Genomic DNA, 20,123 nt, shown 5'->3' on the forward strand with positions numbered 1-20,123 from the left:
TAATGCCACCTACAAAAAACAAAGAACAAAGAAACTTTACAGCGCAGGAACAGGCCCTTCAGCCCTCCAGGCCTGAGCCAATCCAAATGTACTGCCTAAACCTGACGGTCAATTCCTAAGCACCTGTATCCCTCTGCCCCCTGCCTACTCAAGCATCTGTCCAGACGCATCTTAAATAAATCTACCATACCTGCCTCTACCACCTCTGCTGGCAACGCATTCCAGACACCCACCACCCTCTGTATGAAGTACTTGCTGCGTGTATCCCCCTTAAACTTTCCACCTCTCACCATGAAAGCGTGACCTCTCGTTATTGAATCCCTCACCCTGGGAAAAAGCTTGTCTCTATCCACCCTGTCTATACCCTTCATGATTTTGTAAACCTCAATCAGGTCTCCCCCCTCAATCTCCCTTTTTCTAATGAAAATAAACCTAACCTACTCAACCTCTCTTCATAGCTAGCACCTTCCACACCAGGCAACATCCTTCTCTGCACCCTCTCCAAAGCGTCCACATTCTTTTGGTAATGTGGCGACCAGAACTGTACACAGTATTCTAAATGCCGCCGAACCAATGTCTTGTACAATTTTAACATGACTTGCCAGCTCTTATACTCAATACCCCGTCCAATGAAGGCAAGCATACTATATGCCTTCTTGATCACTCTATCCACCCGTGCAGCAACCTTCAGGGTACATTGGACCTGCACTCCCAGATCTCTCTGCCCATCAACTTTTCCCAAGGCTCTTCCATTCATTGTATAATTTGCTCTAGAATTAGTCTTATCTAAATGCATCACCTCACATTTTTCTGGATTGAAAACCATCTGCCACTTTCCCACCCAACTCTCCAGTCTATCTATATCCTCCTGTATTCTTTGACAGTCCCTTATGCTTTCTGCTACTCCACCAATCTTCATGTCATCTGCAAACTTGCTGATCATACCAACAGTGCCCTCTTCCAGATCATTTATGTATATTACAAGCAACAGTGGCCCCAACACTGACCCCTGTGGAACACCACTGATCACCTTTCTCCATTTTGAGAAACTCCCTTCAACTACTAATCTCTGTCTCCTGTTACTTAACCAGGTCTTTATCCACCTAGCTGGAACACCCTGCACACCGTGTGACTTCACTTTCTCCATTTGTCTACCATGGGGAACCTTATCAAACGCCTTACTAAAGTCCATGTGTATTACACTAGTTGTACTTTTTAGGAAGGGATTCGAAACATATCTGGCTGTCAAATGAGTGAACATTCTGAATAAGAGTCAGACTGAACATGCTAGCTCTTTGTGCTTCTGGGGCTTGATCTGTTTTATAGGTTCTGCTGCGCGTAAGGTTATGAAGAATATGTTACCTGTGGCAGTAAAAATGTTTTAATAATGATAACAACAGAAATAATATGCTTCTACAGAGCCTTCAATTGAGCTAATAGATTGCAGAGTGCTTCACAGTGTGTTATAAAGCAACATTTAAAACTGAATTGGTTAAGGAATTATGAGAATGTGTGACCAATAACATGTTCAGAACAGCAGATTTTAAATGGCATCTTAAAAGAAGAAAGAGCGGGAGAGGAGTGTAGGGAGGGAATCCCAACACATAAGATATCAGTGACTGTCTTTTCATATACCAACGGCGAGATGATCAAAATAGGGGATGCGCAAGTGGACAGAATCGCAAAGACAATTCCTTGGTCCACCAATGAGTTGAATTGTAACTGGTTACAATTAAAGGAATTAGCAGACAAGGAAACAACTGATGGGTTTTGAAATATAGATATCGAACATGGGCACAATCAGGGCGTGAGGCTCCTTTTTGAGGCCAAGTTGCAATGCTGCATTATTCTGTCCTAACACCTTCAATTCTGCCCTAACACTGAGCCATTTCTTTAAAACAAAAGTCTCTAGTGATGCAAGGCAGCTTGTCCACTGGACTCTTGCTGCCAAAGTACAGACAGCAATATAACAAACATTGGGGGCTCTTGTAACACAATGATATTATCTTTACCTCTGAGCATGCCAACATAGATTCAAGACTCACTTGCTGAAGAGGTGTGTAATAACATGTTTGAATTGGTTGATTTTAAAAATAGCTGTCGGGGAACTTTAATACCAACTTGCACGCAGCAAAGTTCCACAAACAACAAAATGATAATTACTTGATAATCTGTACTTACAATGATATTAAGTAAGAGGTAAATATTGGCAAGTGAATAGACAGAGCAATTCTTCAAATAGTCCTGTGCAATATTCTAAATTTCCCTGAGTTGACACACAGAGACTCTCTGTTTTTATCTGACAGACAGCATCTATGAAAGTGCAACTATTCTTCAGGTATTGCATTAAGTAATAGTCTGTCTCAGGGAATTTCCAGACTTCTCTTGTGTGGCTGGAGCTTTGTCCTAGTACTTTTCCATTTTCTTTCACCACACACAGATCTCCAGAATCTGCCAAGGGTTTGACAAGGCTCCCCAACTCCTCCCTCTGGTGTTATTGTGTGCAGCGGTTATTGTCCAGATGCTCATGACACCCAGTTCTATTTGCAGCAGTGGCTCAGTTAATGATACCCTGACGTCTCAGTCAGAAGGTGGTGGATTCAAGTGCCCCTTCAGGAACTGAGTCCAAAACAATCATGGCCATCGCTTGGTGCTGAGAGTGTACTGACGTGTCAGAGGTACCTTCTTTCAGACGAGGTGTTAAACCAAAGTCATGTCCCCATGAAGTGGATGGAAAAGATCCTGCCATTCTAATTTGACGAAGAACAAGGGAGTTATCCAAGGTGGTTTTTTATCAATCCCTCAACACGGCAAAAAAAGGCTTATCTATTCCGTGTCATGGTTCTGCATGTGGGAGCTTGCTGAGTGTAAATTGGTTGCCACATATTCCGCATTCCAACACAAACAACGGGCAGAATATAAAGGCCCTGTCAGAAGTCAGTTTGCAGGTTGAGGGAAGCAACTTTATCAGATGGGTGGGTGTCTTTTTCACCTCCCTCACTGATGAAGCTCAGGACAGGAAGGTGGAGGGTATCCTTCCCAAACCATTCATTATACCCACTACTGGTATTCAAACATCATTGGACAGGGGACTCCCTTTGTGAGGTGGCTGTAAATAGTCTTTCCAGTAAAAGAATAATACAAATATTCTGAGTGTGTTTCTGTTGATCTGCAAACATTGTGTTGTAATGAGTGTTTAATATTCTTCAGGCCTTGTTGTTGGAACCTTAACGTTTAGCTGGGGAGATCACAGAATCGGGGTGTCCATGAAGGAGGCTATTTGGCTGATCATGTCCTCACTGATCACTGAGCATTTTATCTTTGTGCCAATCTCCTGCCATTTCCCCCTTCAGCCTGCACATTGTTCCAGTTTAAATAATCCTCCAATGCCCTCTTCAATGCCTGAGTTGAACCTACCTCCAACACAATTCCCAGTGGCATATTCCAGAGCTGAATCAATACTGTATGAAAAAGTCTTCTTTCCTCATCTTACATCTGCTCCTTTTGTAAAACACTTTAAACCTCGACCCTCTGTCTCTTAGTCCTCTTATAAACAGGAATGCTTTCTCCCGATCTGCTTTGCCCAAACACCTCAGGATTTTGAATACTTCTACCACATCGCTTCTTAAGAGAGGTGAAGGCCAAAAGATTCCTTTGATGTGTAAGCACAAATGGTCTGATTTAGACGAAGCAACCCTTTCAAGATATGTGTAAACATTCGCACAGTAATGTAACTGAGAAATAGCAATACAACATACTACAGAGTGATTATTACAGAATAATTTAATGTCAAGGCAATGCAAGTGAAGAGTAGCAGATGGAGTTTAATTTGGATAAAGATAAGGTATTGCATTTTGGTAAAACAAAAAAAGGCAAGATTTATATAAGAAAAAGGTAGAGCCTTGAGTAGTTTTGTGAAACAGAGAGACCTAAGGGTTCAGGTAGATAATTCTTTGAAGTTTGCCTCACATGTAAATAGGGTGGTTAAGAAGACGTTTAGCATGCTTGCCTACATTACCCAGAGCTTTTGAATATAGGTGATAAGATGTCATGGTCAAAGAGTGTGGTGATGGAAAAGCACAGCAGGTCAGGCAGCATCTGAGGAGCAGGAGAGTCGACGTTTCGAGCATAAGCTCTTCATCAGGAACGAGGGGCCACTCCAGCATCTGCAGTCCTCACTTAAGATGTTATATCGAGGTCATACAAGATGTTGGTGAGGCCTCTTCTGGAGAAACTGTGTCCAGTTCTGGATGCACTGTTAAAGGAAAGATATTATTAAGCTGGAGAAGACTCAGGAGAGATGTTACTGCGAATTGAGGGTTTGAGTTATAAGTAAAGGTTGGATAGTATGGGACTTTTTTCACTGGAACATAGGAGGGTGAGAGATGACCTTGTAGAGATTTATAAAATCATGAGGGGGTATAGATAAGATGAATGGCAGGTGTCGTTTCCCTCAGGTGGAGTTTTGGAAGACTAGGGGGCATATTTTTAAGGTGAAAAGAGAAAAGTTTTTAAAAGACATGAGGGGCAATTTTTATTTTTACACAGTGAGTGGTTTGTGTGTGGAATAAACTTCCAGTGGAAGTGGTGGATGTGGGCACAGTTACAACATTTAAAAAGCATTTAGATAAGTACATGAATAAGAAATGTTTGGAGGGATATTGGTAAAGCGCAAGCAGGTGGGACAAGTTTAGTTTGGGAACAAGGTCTCCCTGGATTTATTGGACCGAAGGGTCTGTTTCCACGTTGTGTGATTCTATGACTCTAAGTGAAAGGGATCAGTATCAAGCAGTTATTAAGAAAATCTTACAACCTACTTGGAGCAGAGCTGGATTTTGACTCCACAATGGTAAAAAGAAACAGAATTGGGGAGCTGACCTGTCGAATAATTCCCAGAACTATTCCCAGTTATTCTCATGCTGCAGACATAAATGGAAAATATGTGGCTGCAATTGTGTGCTATCTGCTCCTCCATTAATCTTTGAGAGAGGAATTAATCATCTGAGCCATTCTTCATTGCTTTGAATGCCAAGTCCCTGTCCTCCCACATTCCAGCAAGCACAAATAGTTTTGCATTTTGCAGAAAATTTCCATATCCCAGCCATTAAATTCCGATTATCCTCATCTTCATGCTGGGTGCCTGCTGCCCATTTGAAACACAGCTCATTGGAGACATGGAGGTGGTGGTGGGGGGGGGATGGCGGTGGAGCGGGGGTGAGGAATGGGTGTAGGTCCTGGTGCTGTGGAAGAAAGAGGCAGTGGTTATCAGGTATGTTAGGGGCTTAAGTGAGATGGTGCTGGGATTTGATCTTAATGATTGCAACGATTTAGGGAATGGCAATACTTGCAACATCAGCCACAGTTCATCACCATGTTTTGATATTGCAGCTTTAAGGCATCAACATCTTCTCACGTGGACATTGAGTGTTCAGCTCAGATGGTTACAGCATGGTGTTAATAATGTTATGGTCATGGGTTCATTCCCCACACTGGCTAATGCTGCTGACTTCCAAGTTGTGACAAATGGGTGGCTCAGTGGTTAGCACCACTGCCTTGCAGTGCCAGGGAGCCAGGATTGATTCCAGACTGACAATCAGGAATCTCTGATGAAGGGCTTATGGCTGAAATGTCAATTCTGCTGCCTGACCTGCTCTGCTTTTCCAGCACCACACTCTCAACTCTGAGCTCCAGCATCTGCAGTCCTCACTTTCTCCCCAGATAGGGTGGGGTGCTCTGGGGTGGGTCAGTGCAGATCGATGGGCCAAAAGGCCTCTTTCCACACTGTGGGAATTCTATGATTTGCGAGACAGAGTTTGACCTACTTTCTAATACATTAAGGGTGGTGATCAAAAGCTTGCTCAAAGAGTTACCTTTCTTTAAAAAAATCTTAAAAGGAAACAGTGGAAGAGATTTCAGGTGGTGGAGAAATGGTAATCTTACTGGGCTAGTAATCCATGAACCCTTGGCTAAACCTCTATTCAAGTCCCACCACAGGCACAGCATGAAATATAAGTCAACAAAAATCTAGATTTTTAAAAATAAATAGCTCTTATTACAGCTGTGCAAACATTGACAATTGAATTACTAACTGGTTCACTGACGTCCGTAAAGGAAGGAAATCTGTCATCTTTACTTAGTTTGGCGGTTATGTGACTCCAGGCCCACAGCAATGGGCTGACTCTTAACTGCCCTCTGGGCAATTAGGGATGGGCAATAAATGCCGGACCAGCCAATGATGCCCACATCTGATATAACAAATCAAAAGAGAAGATAGGTTTAGGAAAGAGAATTAATTTTAGGGGTTAACTCCAAAAGATTAAGTAACATTCCTGAGCTGAAGTCATTTTTTTGGAACAAAACTCTTTTCATGCCATAGAGGGAAGCTGATGTTTATGTTGGAGCTGGGAGAGGATTCTTCTGACGTTCCTGATGCTAAACTGTGATACAGTGGTCAGTGTTACAGCGTCAGTCAGGCATGGAGCGTGATAAAGCAGCACCTGTTTTCAAGACTCCAGTTATTAGCACTGGATACTGAGGAAGAGTAAAAAACTCTCCTCTACAAAGACTGGCCAGAGGCAGCCTCGAAAGAGCAGATCCCCCACAGGATGTGGTAGGTTTGGAGAGGGAAGAGCAAGTAAATGAAATGCTACTCTGTTAATTTTTGTCATGTGATGAGGAAGCAACCCTATTATATACATTCAGGCTTTATTTCCAGTTATCACAGAATCGATACATTGCAGAAGTCCATTTGGCCCATCATTTCTGCTTCAGTTCTCTGAATACGCTATTCACTTAGCGCCTGCCTTCTCGCCATAGCTCTGCACCTTCTTCCTTTTCAGATAATCTTCTAACTCCCATTTAGAATGCCTCAATTCATCTTGTCTTCACCACAGTGCATTCTGGGCCTAATCATCTGCTGCACTGAAATAGTTTCTCCTCCCATGACTTATGCTTATTTTACTGATTTCTTTCATCTGTGCCCTGTTCTCTCAATCCATTCACAAGTGGGAGTGTTCTCTCTGTATTTACACTGTCCAGACCTCCCAGGATTTTGAAAACTTCAATCAGGTCTCTTCTCAACCAAGATGAACAGTCCCAGTTCCTCCAACCTATCCTCATATCTGAAATCCCTCAACCCTGGAACCATGCTCATTATGTAATAGATTGTTCCCTAATTGTTTCAGTCTTTGGTGATGTAAATACAATATTACACCACTAATCCAGGCATTTCACTAATGAACTGAGAACACAAATGCAAATACTATTATAGTCGCTGGTGCAATTTAAATTAGACTAAATTAATTACTAAGTCTTGTTCACTAATGCCCTGTAGGGGAGGAAATCAGCTGAATAAAGTCAAAAAAGACTGTGGATGCTGGAAATATAAAATAAACACAGAAATTGCTGATGATCTCAGCAGTGCTGGAGAGAGAAAACGAGTTAATGTATTGAGTCGGGTAAGATTCTCGAATTCAGAGAATATTTCCAATGGCCTTGGTAAATTCCCTGAACTAACCTCATCCCCACCTTCTCCTACAATGATGTGCGACAAACCATTGCTTTCTGTTTGCCTGGCCTCCTGGATAAGAGTGACTACTTTCTCGAAGCTATATTTTTAATGATGTGAAGGAACTGTTTTAACTTTTTTTTATTTCAAAAATATACTTTATATTCATAAAATATTTTGATGATCTGTACAGTTGGTCATGCCATACATACGTAAACATTTCATTTCTTGGCATACAGAGACAGAGTAATCATTCATATATCCCAGTCTGTACGATTACTATTCACATATTTAGCAGGGGGGGGTCAGCGGAGCCCCCTTACTGCGTCGGACCCATGTGCTTAGGCAGGCAGACGTTACACGATGGTCTTTTTTAACCTTCAACCTTGAGGTGGCACAGTGGTTAGCACTGCTGCCTCACAGCGCCAGAGACCTGGGTTTAATTCCACCTTTGGGTGACTGGCTTTGTGCAGTTTGCACGTTCCCTCCATGACTATATGGGTTTTCTCTGTGTGCTCCAGTTTCCTCAGTTTAGGTGGATTAGCCATGCTAAGTTATCCGTAGTGTCCAGGGATGTACAGGCTAGCTGGGTCAACTATGGTAAATGTGGGATTACAGGTGTAGGTTGGAGGGAGTGTATAGGTCTGGGTGGATGCTCTTTGGAGGGTTGGTTTGGACTCAATGGGCTGATTGGCCTCTGATTGGCAGTCTGAATCCTCATCCAGAGCGGAAAGATCTGAACAAAATTCAGTCAATGGGAAAGAGAACTGCAAGTATTGGCACCATAGGGCAGCTCTCTCAAGACAGAGACAACTGATGGTGGTTTACCCCAAAGATCATCATACCTCAGGTGAGGGGAGGAGACTGAGAAGGAGAGTCCTTCATGGTAATCTGAGCTGGTTAGGGAATTGAATCCACTCTGTCGGCATCACTCTACATTGTAAACCAACTAACCAGCCCCCAGAACGGTAGGCATTTCATCATAACACAAGGACTTTACCTTCTGTCACCTTTGGTGACTATTGGTTATGTCGCTTGATATCTGGTGTAACTGAGCTCAGTTTGCATTTCACACACTCCACCCATTTGGTCCTGAAAATTTCCAGTGTGGTTCAATAATTGGCTGACTGAATTAGTCAGACAACCTCCTGAATTGAAATTTGAATCGGGCATGACTTAGGCACCTAACAGACGGTGAGGTGATGGTCACAAGCAGCCTTCAGTTGAAAAACAAATCCCTTATTTGACATTCCTTACAGCAGGGATGCTGGATATTGGCACAATCCTAACTCGGGGCAGGTTTTGGGGGCCAGGTCAGGTAGTGTGTTGGAAACCCATTCACAGAGATACAGGCTATTTATTTTCCAGGCATCATTTAAGGCCTACAGATCCGCGTTGGCCTCCAGACACCAAGGAGGTGGCAGCTGTGGCTCCTGTTCTCATTGCACATACAGCTTTGGTTGGAGATTCTTCCACAGCAGAAGGTGTTTAAGCTGTCCTTGTGGACCTTGAAGGAAAGCTGCTGCTTCTCCTGGCTATCAATTAATGATAATTGTCTCACAATCAATTGCTCACCAGGAACCGATTAACTCTGTGGGTTAGTTTATTTAAAACAGTCAAACACATTATAAGTTATGAAGTGCGTATTACAGCAAGCCACCACTTTTCTGCACTCGCAGCTTGCAGACTGCAGGGTGGCACAGTGGTTAGCACTGCTGCCTCACAGTGCTAGGGACCTGGTTTGATTCCAGCCTTGGGTGACTGTCTGTGTGGAGCTTTCACATTTGCCCTGTGCCTGCATGGGTCTCCTCTGGGTGTTCTTGTTTCCTCCCACAGTTTCTAAAGATGTGCATGTTAGGTGAATTGGCCATAGTGTTCAGGGATGCCTGGTTGAGGTGCATTAGTCAGGAGAAATACGGAGTAATAGGGGAATGGGTGTTGGTGGAAAATTGTTTGGACTTGTTGGGCCAAATGGCCTGTTTCCACACTGTTGTGATTCTCTGAAATCAGAACCCATGGGTTAAATTGTACAGCAAAAGACTTGCACAGAGTTAGAAGACTTTTATTGTGAATCTGTAGTTTAGCACACACAATAGTTTCGATCTTTCCCTTCTACATACATTTCCTGTACAGAAGCTAATTCCCCACTGGGAAAAATAAACAAATAAAAGGCAAAAAGTGCCCATCGGAGGGCACTGAAACTGTTCATTGAAACCCCAAAGACAGAAAGGGGAAAATGAAAGGAAACTAAATCAAAATGTCATTAGAGGGGAAACAATGTACCAAAGCCCCTTCTCCTGCAAAGCTTGAAGAGTATCTATGGATATTGCATGCTAAAGAGATTGAGGGGTGATTCCAATAATGAAGGAATGGCAGGCAACGAGGAATGACAAACCCCTCCATAGCCCAAGAGTTTTGCTGTTTTGTTTGTATAAACAGAACGCTGTCACCAACCAATGCCATCAGGGGCAGTGTGACAAGAAGCAGAAATCAAAACCCAGAAAAGAGGAAACCGAAGTGAGGGGTGGCTACATCAATGTAACATTGGTGCAGGATACAATGCACCAGTCTCTTGGGTGACCACAAACCTCCAAAGGGCTTCAAGGATATCAGTGGACATCACATGAGCCCTATCCAAGGACACCCAGGCACAGACATAGCTAAGGAAGAGAAGCAGGAAGTTGGCAATTATAACCCCTTCCCACAGTCTGCTGGTTGAGTCTTTTGATGGCGAGTTTAATTTGGCATAGATGTAGGCCCACAACGATGCTAGGAGAAAGTGAGGACTGCAGATGCTGGAGATCAGAGCTTAAAAATGTGTTGCTGGAAAAGCGCAGCAGGTCAGGCAGCATCAAAGGAACAGGAGAATCAACGTTTCGGGCATAAGCCCCTCTTCAGGAATGCTCTGAGACCTGCCTGTACCAACTCTTCCTTGATATGGGTACCCAAAGGTCAGGAGCATGGGGCTGAAGTGCAACCAAAGAAGAATAACAGATTTTTAAAGAAACTAACTAACGAGGGATGTAACAACCTATAACCAATGAATCCATGTCCATAGTCTCTACGGCACCGCGAGAGTAATGGGAGTTGATGAACTGCCTTAGCTACAGATACCGTACGGAAAGTGAGAGACTTGGTGATAGGATGGCTGCCAAGGCATGTCTAGGAAGCAGATGGAGGAGAAGAGGTGGATGGTTTACTTTTCTGCCCTAAGTAGAAGGAGATGGAGGGTATTACCATGAGGTGGCTTAGATCATGGGGCGTGCGCTCTTGAGGGAAGTTCTGGAACCTGGAGCAAATATGGAATTTTGTTCAAAAAGAGGCCCACTGCACACTTGAAACCCTTTCGACTGATGAATGACTCCAGGTCTGACTGCTGCCATTTTCAGGCAAAGGGGGGCCATCGAACATGAGTTAGACAACAACGGCCACTCAATTTGTCAAGAGCATCCAGTCCAGTCCTTCACCACCCAGGGCATTCTCAAATCTGGTCACCCCCGTGGCAACAGAGTTCCCTTCCACCACCCAATTGAAGCAACAGAACACCCCAGTTCTTTTAAAAATTAAACACCCACCATCAATTTTACCAATGACAAATAACAAAGATAGAAACCATACCAAGAGACAGGGGCACTACCATTGTGCCACAACAGCCATCTGCTTTTAACCAACTCTGGAGCTATTTTGGTTTATCCTTAGATCCTGCTGTATTTTTAATACTGACAAGATAGCATGCCAGGCAGAGTTACAGCATTGGTTACACATGGCACACAGGGCCCTGAAGAGTCCAATAATGAAAAATAAAAAGGTGGAAAAAGCAAGGGAGGGAGGTAATTCGAAATAGTGTTGAAGAGGTGAAAATGTACTCCACCTCCTGAAGTGCCCACCTTTCTCTCAAAGGAGAACACAGCTCTAATTTTCTTTGAAATGCAGCATAAGATATTTCAGTTAATCTATTTTTTAACTTTAGGAAAAATAGAAACCATGATTCAAAAACAACGTAGTTATTAGTTCGGCAAAATTTACAGATAATCAATGAGCAAAAATACAGTAGAGATAATTTGTTATTCATTTGTAGGATGTGGGCATCGCTGGCTGGCCAGCATTTGTTGCCCATCCCTAGTTAAAGAAAAAAAAAATAATGATAAGTGCAAGACAGGAAAAGGCCCTTTGAGTCTCCAAGCCAGTGCTGACACATTTTGCCCATCTGTAATAAAACTGTCTTCACTTACAGGATCTGTATCCCTCTATTTCCTTCCTATTCATGTGCTCGTCCAAGTGCTTCTTGAACGTTGTTATTGTGTCTGCTTCCACCACCTCTTCTGGCAACGTGTTCCTGGCACAAACCACTCTTTGTGTTAAAAAAACTTGCCTTACACATCTCTTTTAAAGTTCCTCCCTCGCATGTTGAGCCTGTGTCCCGGAGTAATTGACCCGTCCACCCTGCGGAAAAGCCTCAAACTTTCCACTCTATCCATGCCATTCACAATCTTATAAACCTCTATCAAGTCGCCCCCTCAACCTCGCGCGTTCCACAGAAAACAAACCCAGATTATCCAGCCTTCCTTCACAGCTAAAATCCCCCATAGCAGAGAGCATCCTGGTAAATCTTTTCGGTACCCTCTCCGAAGCACCCACATCCTTCTGGTAGCATGGTGACTGGTACTGTATGCAATATTCCAAGTGTAGCCTTACTGAAGTTCTATAAAGCTGCAGCATAACTTATCTGTCCTTATACTCGATGCCCCTTCCAATGAAGACAAACAAGCCATAGGCCTTTTTTCACTACCTTATCCACCTGTGCTGTCACCTGTTTATCGCTAACCAGTCCATTTGTTTCTAAATGTGTATAGATCTTGTCCCTAAGAATCTTTTCCAATAATTTCCCCAACACCGACGTGAGGCTCACAAGCCCATATTTTCCTGGATTATCCCTGCTACTCTTCTTCAACAATGGGACAACATTAACTATTCTCCAGTCGTCTGGAACCTCACCTGTGGCCAAACAAGATACTGTCAATGCTCCAGTAATTTGTTGCCTTGCCTCCCTCAATATTCTGGGATAGATCCTATCAGGAGCCGGGGACTTATTTATCCTAATATTTTCTAAGACTCAAGACAGCTCTTCCTTTTTAACAGCAACTTGGCTTAGAAATACGACATTCCCTTCCCTGAGATTATCCTCCACCAATTCCTTCTCTTTGGTGAATACCAACACAAAGTATTGTATTCGTTTAAAACACACACATTCCCTTCTTTCTCCATGAGTGGGCCAACCCTTTCCCTGGCTACCCTCTTGCTATTTATATCTGTATAAAAAGCCTGAGAATTGTCCTTAAACCTGTTTGCTGATGACTTGTCATGACTCCTTTTGGCCCTTCTAATTCTTTGCTTAAGTTCTTTCCTATTTTCCTTATATACTTAAAGAGCTTTGTCAGTTCCCATCCTCCTAGACCTAATGTATGCTTCCTTTCTCTTTTTGACAAAGGTCAAAACATCCCTGGTCTCCCAAGGTAACTTGCCATACCTATCCTTCAGAGTCGAGAGTGTGGTGTTGGAAAAGCACAGCAGGTCAGGCAGCATCCAGGGAGCAGGAGAGTTGACATTTCGGGCATGAGCCCTTCATAGGGAGCCCAGCATCACACTCTCAACTCTGATCTCCAGCATCTGCAGTCCTCACTTTCTCCTTTTCCATTCCTATCCTTCATTTGTGCAGGAACATGCTGCTCCTGAACTCTTCTCAACTGGTTGCCCTTAAAGAGGCTTTGTAGTGCTTGCTGCAACTGAGTAGCCATTTCAGAAGGCAATTGAGAGTCAACCACGTTACTGTGCATCTGGAGTCACATGTAGGCCAGACCAGATGAGGATAGCAGAATTTCCTCCCTGCAGGTTGTTAGTGATAGGCTCCCCCCACCAACTATCAGCAATCGTTTCATGATCATCAATAGATTTTCAATTCCAGATATTTTGTATTGAATTCAAGTTCCACCATCTGCCATGGTAGGAATCGAGCCCATGTCCCCAGAACATTAACTGAATTTCCAAATGAATGATCTAGTGATAATCTCACTCAGCTATCACTTTCCCCTAGATTTATTACTGGATCTATGCTGCTGCCTGTTCTTCTACTCGGGACATCTTCATCCTGTAAGAGATGATGGGGTGAAAGAACCCAGCTATTCTCACTTTTATCTGTTCAGGCCACTGGTCCAGGTGGGATGGAGCCCAGGCCTCTCAGTCCAGAGGGAAGGACTGTGCAACAAGAACCAAACTCATTTTTAAACTTTTAATCAATCTGTTCAGACATGCTGTCTTTCTGAAGAAGTCACACCAGAAACAAAATGTTAACCCTCTTTCCCTGTCCAGAGATGCTGCCAGACCTGCTGAGTTCCTCCAGCATTTTTGCTTTTGTATCAGATTTCCAGCAACTATACTATTTTGCTTTGATTAAAGGTGGTAGTGTTCTTGCCTCTGACTCAAGAAGCCTGGGTTCAAACCTCATCTGCTCCAGAGATGCGTAATAACATTTCTAATCAGATTGATGATGAAGGATTTCAGCCTGAAATGTTGATATATTTAAGCCAGAGGGAGGGACAGCACTGCACCTCAAGAATACAGCTTTCTTTTTTAATCTTGGAGAGAGTAAGGATTGCAGGTGCTGGGATCCAGAGTCAATAGAATCTGGAGGAGCACAGCAGGTCAGACAGTATCTGAGGGGCAGGACAGTCAACATTTCAGGCTGAAATCCTTCATCATCAACCTGATTAGAAATGTTATTACACACCGTTGAAGCAGATGAGATTTGAACACAGGCTTCTTGAGTCAGAGGCAAGAACACTACCATTGTGTATCTACTTTCAACCAACTCTGGACCTATTCTGCTTTATCCATAGAGGCAGCTGTATTTCCAAGACTAACTGAAATTAGCACAAAAGAAATTTACAAGGATGTTGCCTGGACTCAATGATTTGAGTTATAGGGAGAGTTTGGACAAGCTAGAACACTTTTCTTTAGAGCATAGGAGACTGGGGGGGGGAGGGGGGTGTACCTTATAGACGTGTATAAGATCATGAGAGACAAGGATCGGGTGAATGCACTCAGTTTTCTTAATCCAAGGGTAGGGGAATCAAGAATCAAGATGGCATCGATTTAAGGTTAGAGGGGAAAGAATAAAAGGGACCCCTGAGGAACAATGTTTTTAAACAGAGGGTGGTATGTATATAGAATGAACTGCCACTGCAACTATTTGAGACGGGTACATTAACAACATTTAAAAGGCATTGGAAAAATATATAGATAGGAAAGGATTAGAAGAATATGGGCCAAGTGCAGGGAAATATGGACAGATATTTTGGCCAACGTGGACAGTTTGCGCTAAAGGACCTGTCTCCGTGCTGTTGGACTCTATGACTATAACTGCCAAGCAGAGTCATTACATCAATTAATCATTGCATACAGAATCCTTAAAGGTGAACTTTCTTAAAGGCAAGGTGCTTACAAAACCCTGTCCACACAAGGGAAGGAAACATTCTCATTGCTATTCTATTGCAGTTGTCTCATCCTGGATTGGAGACTCCTGCAGGTTTCTCCCTTGGCAGTCAGCTGCTACTGCCATCATTGAAAGCCAACATACTGAAGATCTTGGCAGTTTGGACAGTTTTTCTTTTATGAACAATTTAGCAAAACTGATCAAATCTGGCAAAGGTAAGCTTGTGAGGTTATTTTAATGGCTGTTTCTGTCAGCTGGAAGGGGAGGTGATGTTAAAGCTAAAATTGCACCCGTAAGGTTCACAATATTGCAAAGTGCACTTTTTCGCTCTGAATAACGTTTGGGAAAACCATCTGACCTTTTTGTTTTGCATAAGCAGCCCAGAAATTCTAGTTATTCTATATTTGGTAGTTCACTGGCTCTCAGTTATGCCAGAATGCCTTTTAAATAATGTCTCGGTTTGTGCTCTTTATAGCACTGGACTTGAAGGGGAGCCAAATGATCCCTTTGCCATTGTTACTGTGAGAAAATCATAGCTGCAGCTGTTTGCCATTAGTTTTTTGAATCTGATGCATTTCGACCAGTTTACATCATTCCAAAACGTATCTCCGAAACAAGGTCAGGTTGTTTGGGTTTAAACTGACGTATGTTTTTTTCTGAGTGATTATTTCAGCATCACACACATTTTGCAGTTAAGCATGTCGTTTTATTTTCAAATATGTAGGAACACATTTCAGGGAGAAACATCATTGCATCTATGCCTGCAAGGGTCAAAATAATTCTGTTTCTGTTTCTAGGTTATTGATCCGCCACCGCCCGGTTGTAATCAGAGTTAACGGGTGCCTCTGATTGCCCCACTATTCACTCTTTGGCCTTGTTAATGAACACAAGAGTCGCCAGTGTCAACCAGCAATGTGAATCACGAATTGCGGGCCCCTTACACAGAAGGGGCCACGGGCAGGGCTGACACTGCTGCTTGGCTCAACGAGTCTCCGAAAATAAAAGAAATCAAACTACAAGAAAAAGAACTCTGAATTTGATGTCTAATCATCAAAATAATTCTGAGTGGCACCTCTGCTGTTCATTAGAATCTCCTTATATAGCAATAACCTGTAAATTCAAATCTGCAAACAAGATCTGATTTAGGAGTTTTGTTTATTCATTCATGGGATGAGGGTGTCATTGGCCAGGGCTGCATTTATTGCTCAGAGGGCATTTAAGAGTCAATCACATTGCTGTGGGCCTGGAGTCACATGTATGCCAGACCAGGTAAGGATGGCCGACTCCTTCCCTCAGGGACATTAGTGAGCCAGAAGGATTTTTTTCCAACAATCGACAATTGTTTCAAGGTCATCATTAGTCTCTGACTTCCAGATTTTACTGAGTTCAAATTCCACCATCAGCTGTGATGGGATTCAAACCCTGGTCCCCAGAACATTACCTGGGCCTCTGGCTTAACAGTCTAGCAATGATACCATTGGCAATTGTCTCCCTCAGTCTGGTGACTGGCCAGAATGCCAAAATGTTGGCAACAATAAATTTAGTGAGGGTGCAGGTACAAGCACAATCTGTTCACACTTTATCCAACTTGGAAGATGTGTGCAATACCTTCTAAGTTCTACTACCATCCCCATACTAATTCACTCATGTCCTTCAGGGAAGGAAACTGCCATCCTTACCCAGTAAGGTCTACATGTAACTCCAGACCCACTGCAATGTGGGTGACACTTAACTGCTCTTTGGGCAATTAGGGATGGGCAATAAAAGCTGCCTAGGCAGCGATGTCCTCATTCTGTGAATGATCCAAGAAGTTCATGTTAAGCTAGACAGTAGAAAATTAAAGGGGAATATGTGACCCCACACACAGAATTGTTGTGTTACTGAGTCTGTCTGTGCTGACATACTCCTGTTCAATTTTCTACTGTCTGATAGACACAGTCCTTCACTTTTTATTTCCAAATTGTTACTTCTGTTCCAGTTCATTCAGTGATCACATGAAAGTCATATCTTAGTGTTTGTATTTCTCAATCCCCTGTGTACCACAGACTGCTCCAGCCCAAGAGTCTGACATTAGCATGAACGGAACTGTTTTTTTTCCCTTAATCATTCACAGAATAAGGGCATTGCTGGCTAGGCAGCTTTTATTGCCCATCCCTAATTGCCCAGAGGGCAGTTAAGAGTCAAGCACATTGCTGTGGATCTGGAGTCACATGTAGGCCAGACCAGGTAAGGATGGCTGTTTCCTTCCCTAAAGGACATTAGTGATCCAGATGGGTTTTTCTAACAATCGACAATGGTCATCATTAGATTTTTAATTCCAGATGTGCATTGAATTCAAATTCCACCATCTGCGGTTGTGAGCTTCAAACCCAGGTCACCCAGAACATTATCTGGATCTCTAGATGAACAGTATAGTAATAATGCCAGTAGGCCATCACTCCCTTGTTTGTTTGAAAGCAAGCCAAATCATTGGTACCAAACCATCGTCAGCTTGTACTTCCACTGATCCGCAGACTTTTCCAGCTGAAGGGAAAGGTCTAATGAGAAGCACTTGTCATGTGGATTGTCCTATTTCAGACAGTTATGATCCAGTATCACACTGGGGGCTTCTACCCTTGCCATTGAACGTGGATTTGAAATGAGGCCTGTCATCCCTTTTAGTTTTGGAATAGTGCAAGAAGGAAGCACTATCAGAAAATGAAATGTAGCCTATAAACTAAAACTGAGATTTCGTAAAACCAGTGTCCAAACCTCACAAGGAAGACAGTAGGTTTAATTTTCTTTTATTTACACATGGGATGTGGTGTCACTGGCTGAGCCAACAGATATTGCCCATTCCTAAATATCTTTCAGAGGTGATGGGGAGCTACCGTCTTGAACTACTGTGTATACAGATGTAAGGGTCTGAAGGAGTTAATGCTGAGGAGTGCCTTAAACACCACCCACTATGTCAATGTCATAATGGAGGAGAACCATTGAGGATCCCAATGTAGTAAGATCTCAATTCTAAATTCTGACTGTAGAAAAGCAGTTCTGAGAAAGGCCCTTCTACTTTTGGAGAAGGGTCACTGCACTGAAAACATTAACCCTGTTTTCTCTCCATAACATCCTTACAGTGTGGAAAGAGGCCATTCAGCCCATTGAGTCTGCACTGACCCTCCAAAGTGCATCACACCAGACCCACCTTGTCCCCGTAACCCCGCATTTACCATGGCTAATCCACCTAGCCTGCACATCTTTGGACTTTGGGAGGCAGACATGGGGATAACATACAAATGCCACATAGACAATCACTCAAAGCTGGTATTGAATCTAGGTCCCTGGCACTGTGAGGTAGCAATACTAACCACATGCCACTACACCAAGTTGGTTCAGTAGTTTTTGTTTTGTTTTGAGTCCTCTAGTAGAGTCATAAACAGCAGCAGCATTCCTAACCCACACAGTTAGAAGCTCTGAAAGCAAGAAAAGCAAATAATCAGTATTTGAAATAATATTACTAGGAAAATTTAATTTGAGAGATAGATCAAATAGAGCACAAGTTGGACATCTCAGGGAACAAATTCTTGAAATAAAGAACAATGGCAACTAGGACAGTTTTCTCATTGGAGATATATGACTGATGGTGGTTTAATTTGAGGGCCACTACACCTCTGACAAGGAGAGGTCAAGAGACAGAATCCTTCCTGGTGTCTTCAGCTGGTACAGGAACTGAACTTATGGTTTAGGCATCCCTCTGCATCATAAACCAGCCATCCAACCAACTGAGCTAACCAAGCCCCAAGCTATATAATAGGATCCAGATTAGATACTGAATCAAAAGTTGAACAGGTGATTGCATTCCTATATGTAATTCAAAGTATAGCTGATGATGTTACAGCTTACCAAAGAGTAAAAGAAGCAAGAAATGTTTGGTGAATTGCTTTGATGATAACATTGACCACAGAATAAATAAATTATTCTAAGAACAAGATTTAACAGAAGAGTTCAGATTTCAGAGGAGTCAATAGATAATTTCATTAATTATCTGTATAAAAATGTGACAATGATAAAGCTAGAATTTAAGAGACAGAATTGTTATTGCAATTGCTAATGAGTCTTCTTCAGATTTATTGCAGTTGAAATGTTTGACTCTACAGAAATGGTAGAAAGAAGCAGAATTCTGGAAGTCACTTAGATCAATTCTATGAGAAGATCAACTTTGGCTCTGTAAACCAGCAGAATCCACTCATTTCTTCAGATACAAAATCTGTGAAGACACTGAGAAACCAGTACAGGTATGGCAGACTGTAGATACTGGCAATTATTGTGAGTGCTTTGGAGCAACAAAACCTCACTGGCACAGACAGTGCCCAATTGTTAAAAAAGAACAACAACTAAGTTTCAGAAAATGTGCAAAGGACACAGTCACAAAGCAATGAGAACTTAATTGACAGTCATGCATAGAAGTTCAAGAGGTACAACATGTTTAATTAAAAGAAAGACAAAGGCATTCCTTGAAGAAATAGTAAATCCAGAACTAGGCTTTTTGTGAGAACATACTTATGTCAATGGATACTTCACTCATTTCAAGTTTGATATGGTGGTATCACTATTTAATCAGACAGTGCTCCATGGTTGGGGGAACACTGTCTACAGCCAACAGCAGTGCAACCATATTATCCAGGAGACATGTCATAAAGAATTAAAGATATGCTTGAAGGACCTCTCAAACACAAGAGGTTTTGGCTTGTATGGAAACTCTCACTCTCTGGTACAAACTAATGTCTTAATCTCAATCTTCTTCCAATAATAGAAGGAGACAAACTCATTAAGTCAAGAAACTACTGCTCCGGGAACAGCTGGGGTTATGGAATATCTAGTCAAAGGATGACCTTTCCCACCTAAGGCATACCAGACCTCTGCATGCCACTTCCATGTAGTACATTGGTGCAAGAAAAACAGGGAGAGTTAATCCAATTTATCCTCCAGAATCTCAAGTTTGTGATTACCGAGATGTAATGTCATCTAGACTATGAATCAACTCACCTTCTCTCCATGACAGCCTGCAACCATCAACTAAGAAGAGAGGTTATCAATCAGGCCAAATCCAATAGACCAAAGATGGTTTAGATTTAAATGATAGCCCTA

Source organism: Chiloscyllium plagiosum, unplaced genomic scaffold, assembly GCF_037043375.1.
Source record: "Chiloscyllium plagiosum isolate Xiang-an unplaced genomic scaffold, Cpla_swu_hap1 HiC_scaffold_18, whole genome shotgun sequence".
In the NCBI taxonomy this organism is placed as follows: domain Eukaryota; kingdom Metazoa; phylum Chordata; class Chondrichthyes; order Orectolobiformes; family Hemiscylliidae; genus Chiloscyllium; species Chiloscyllium plagiosum.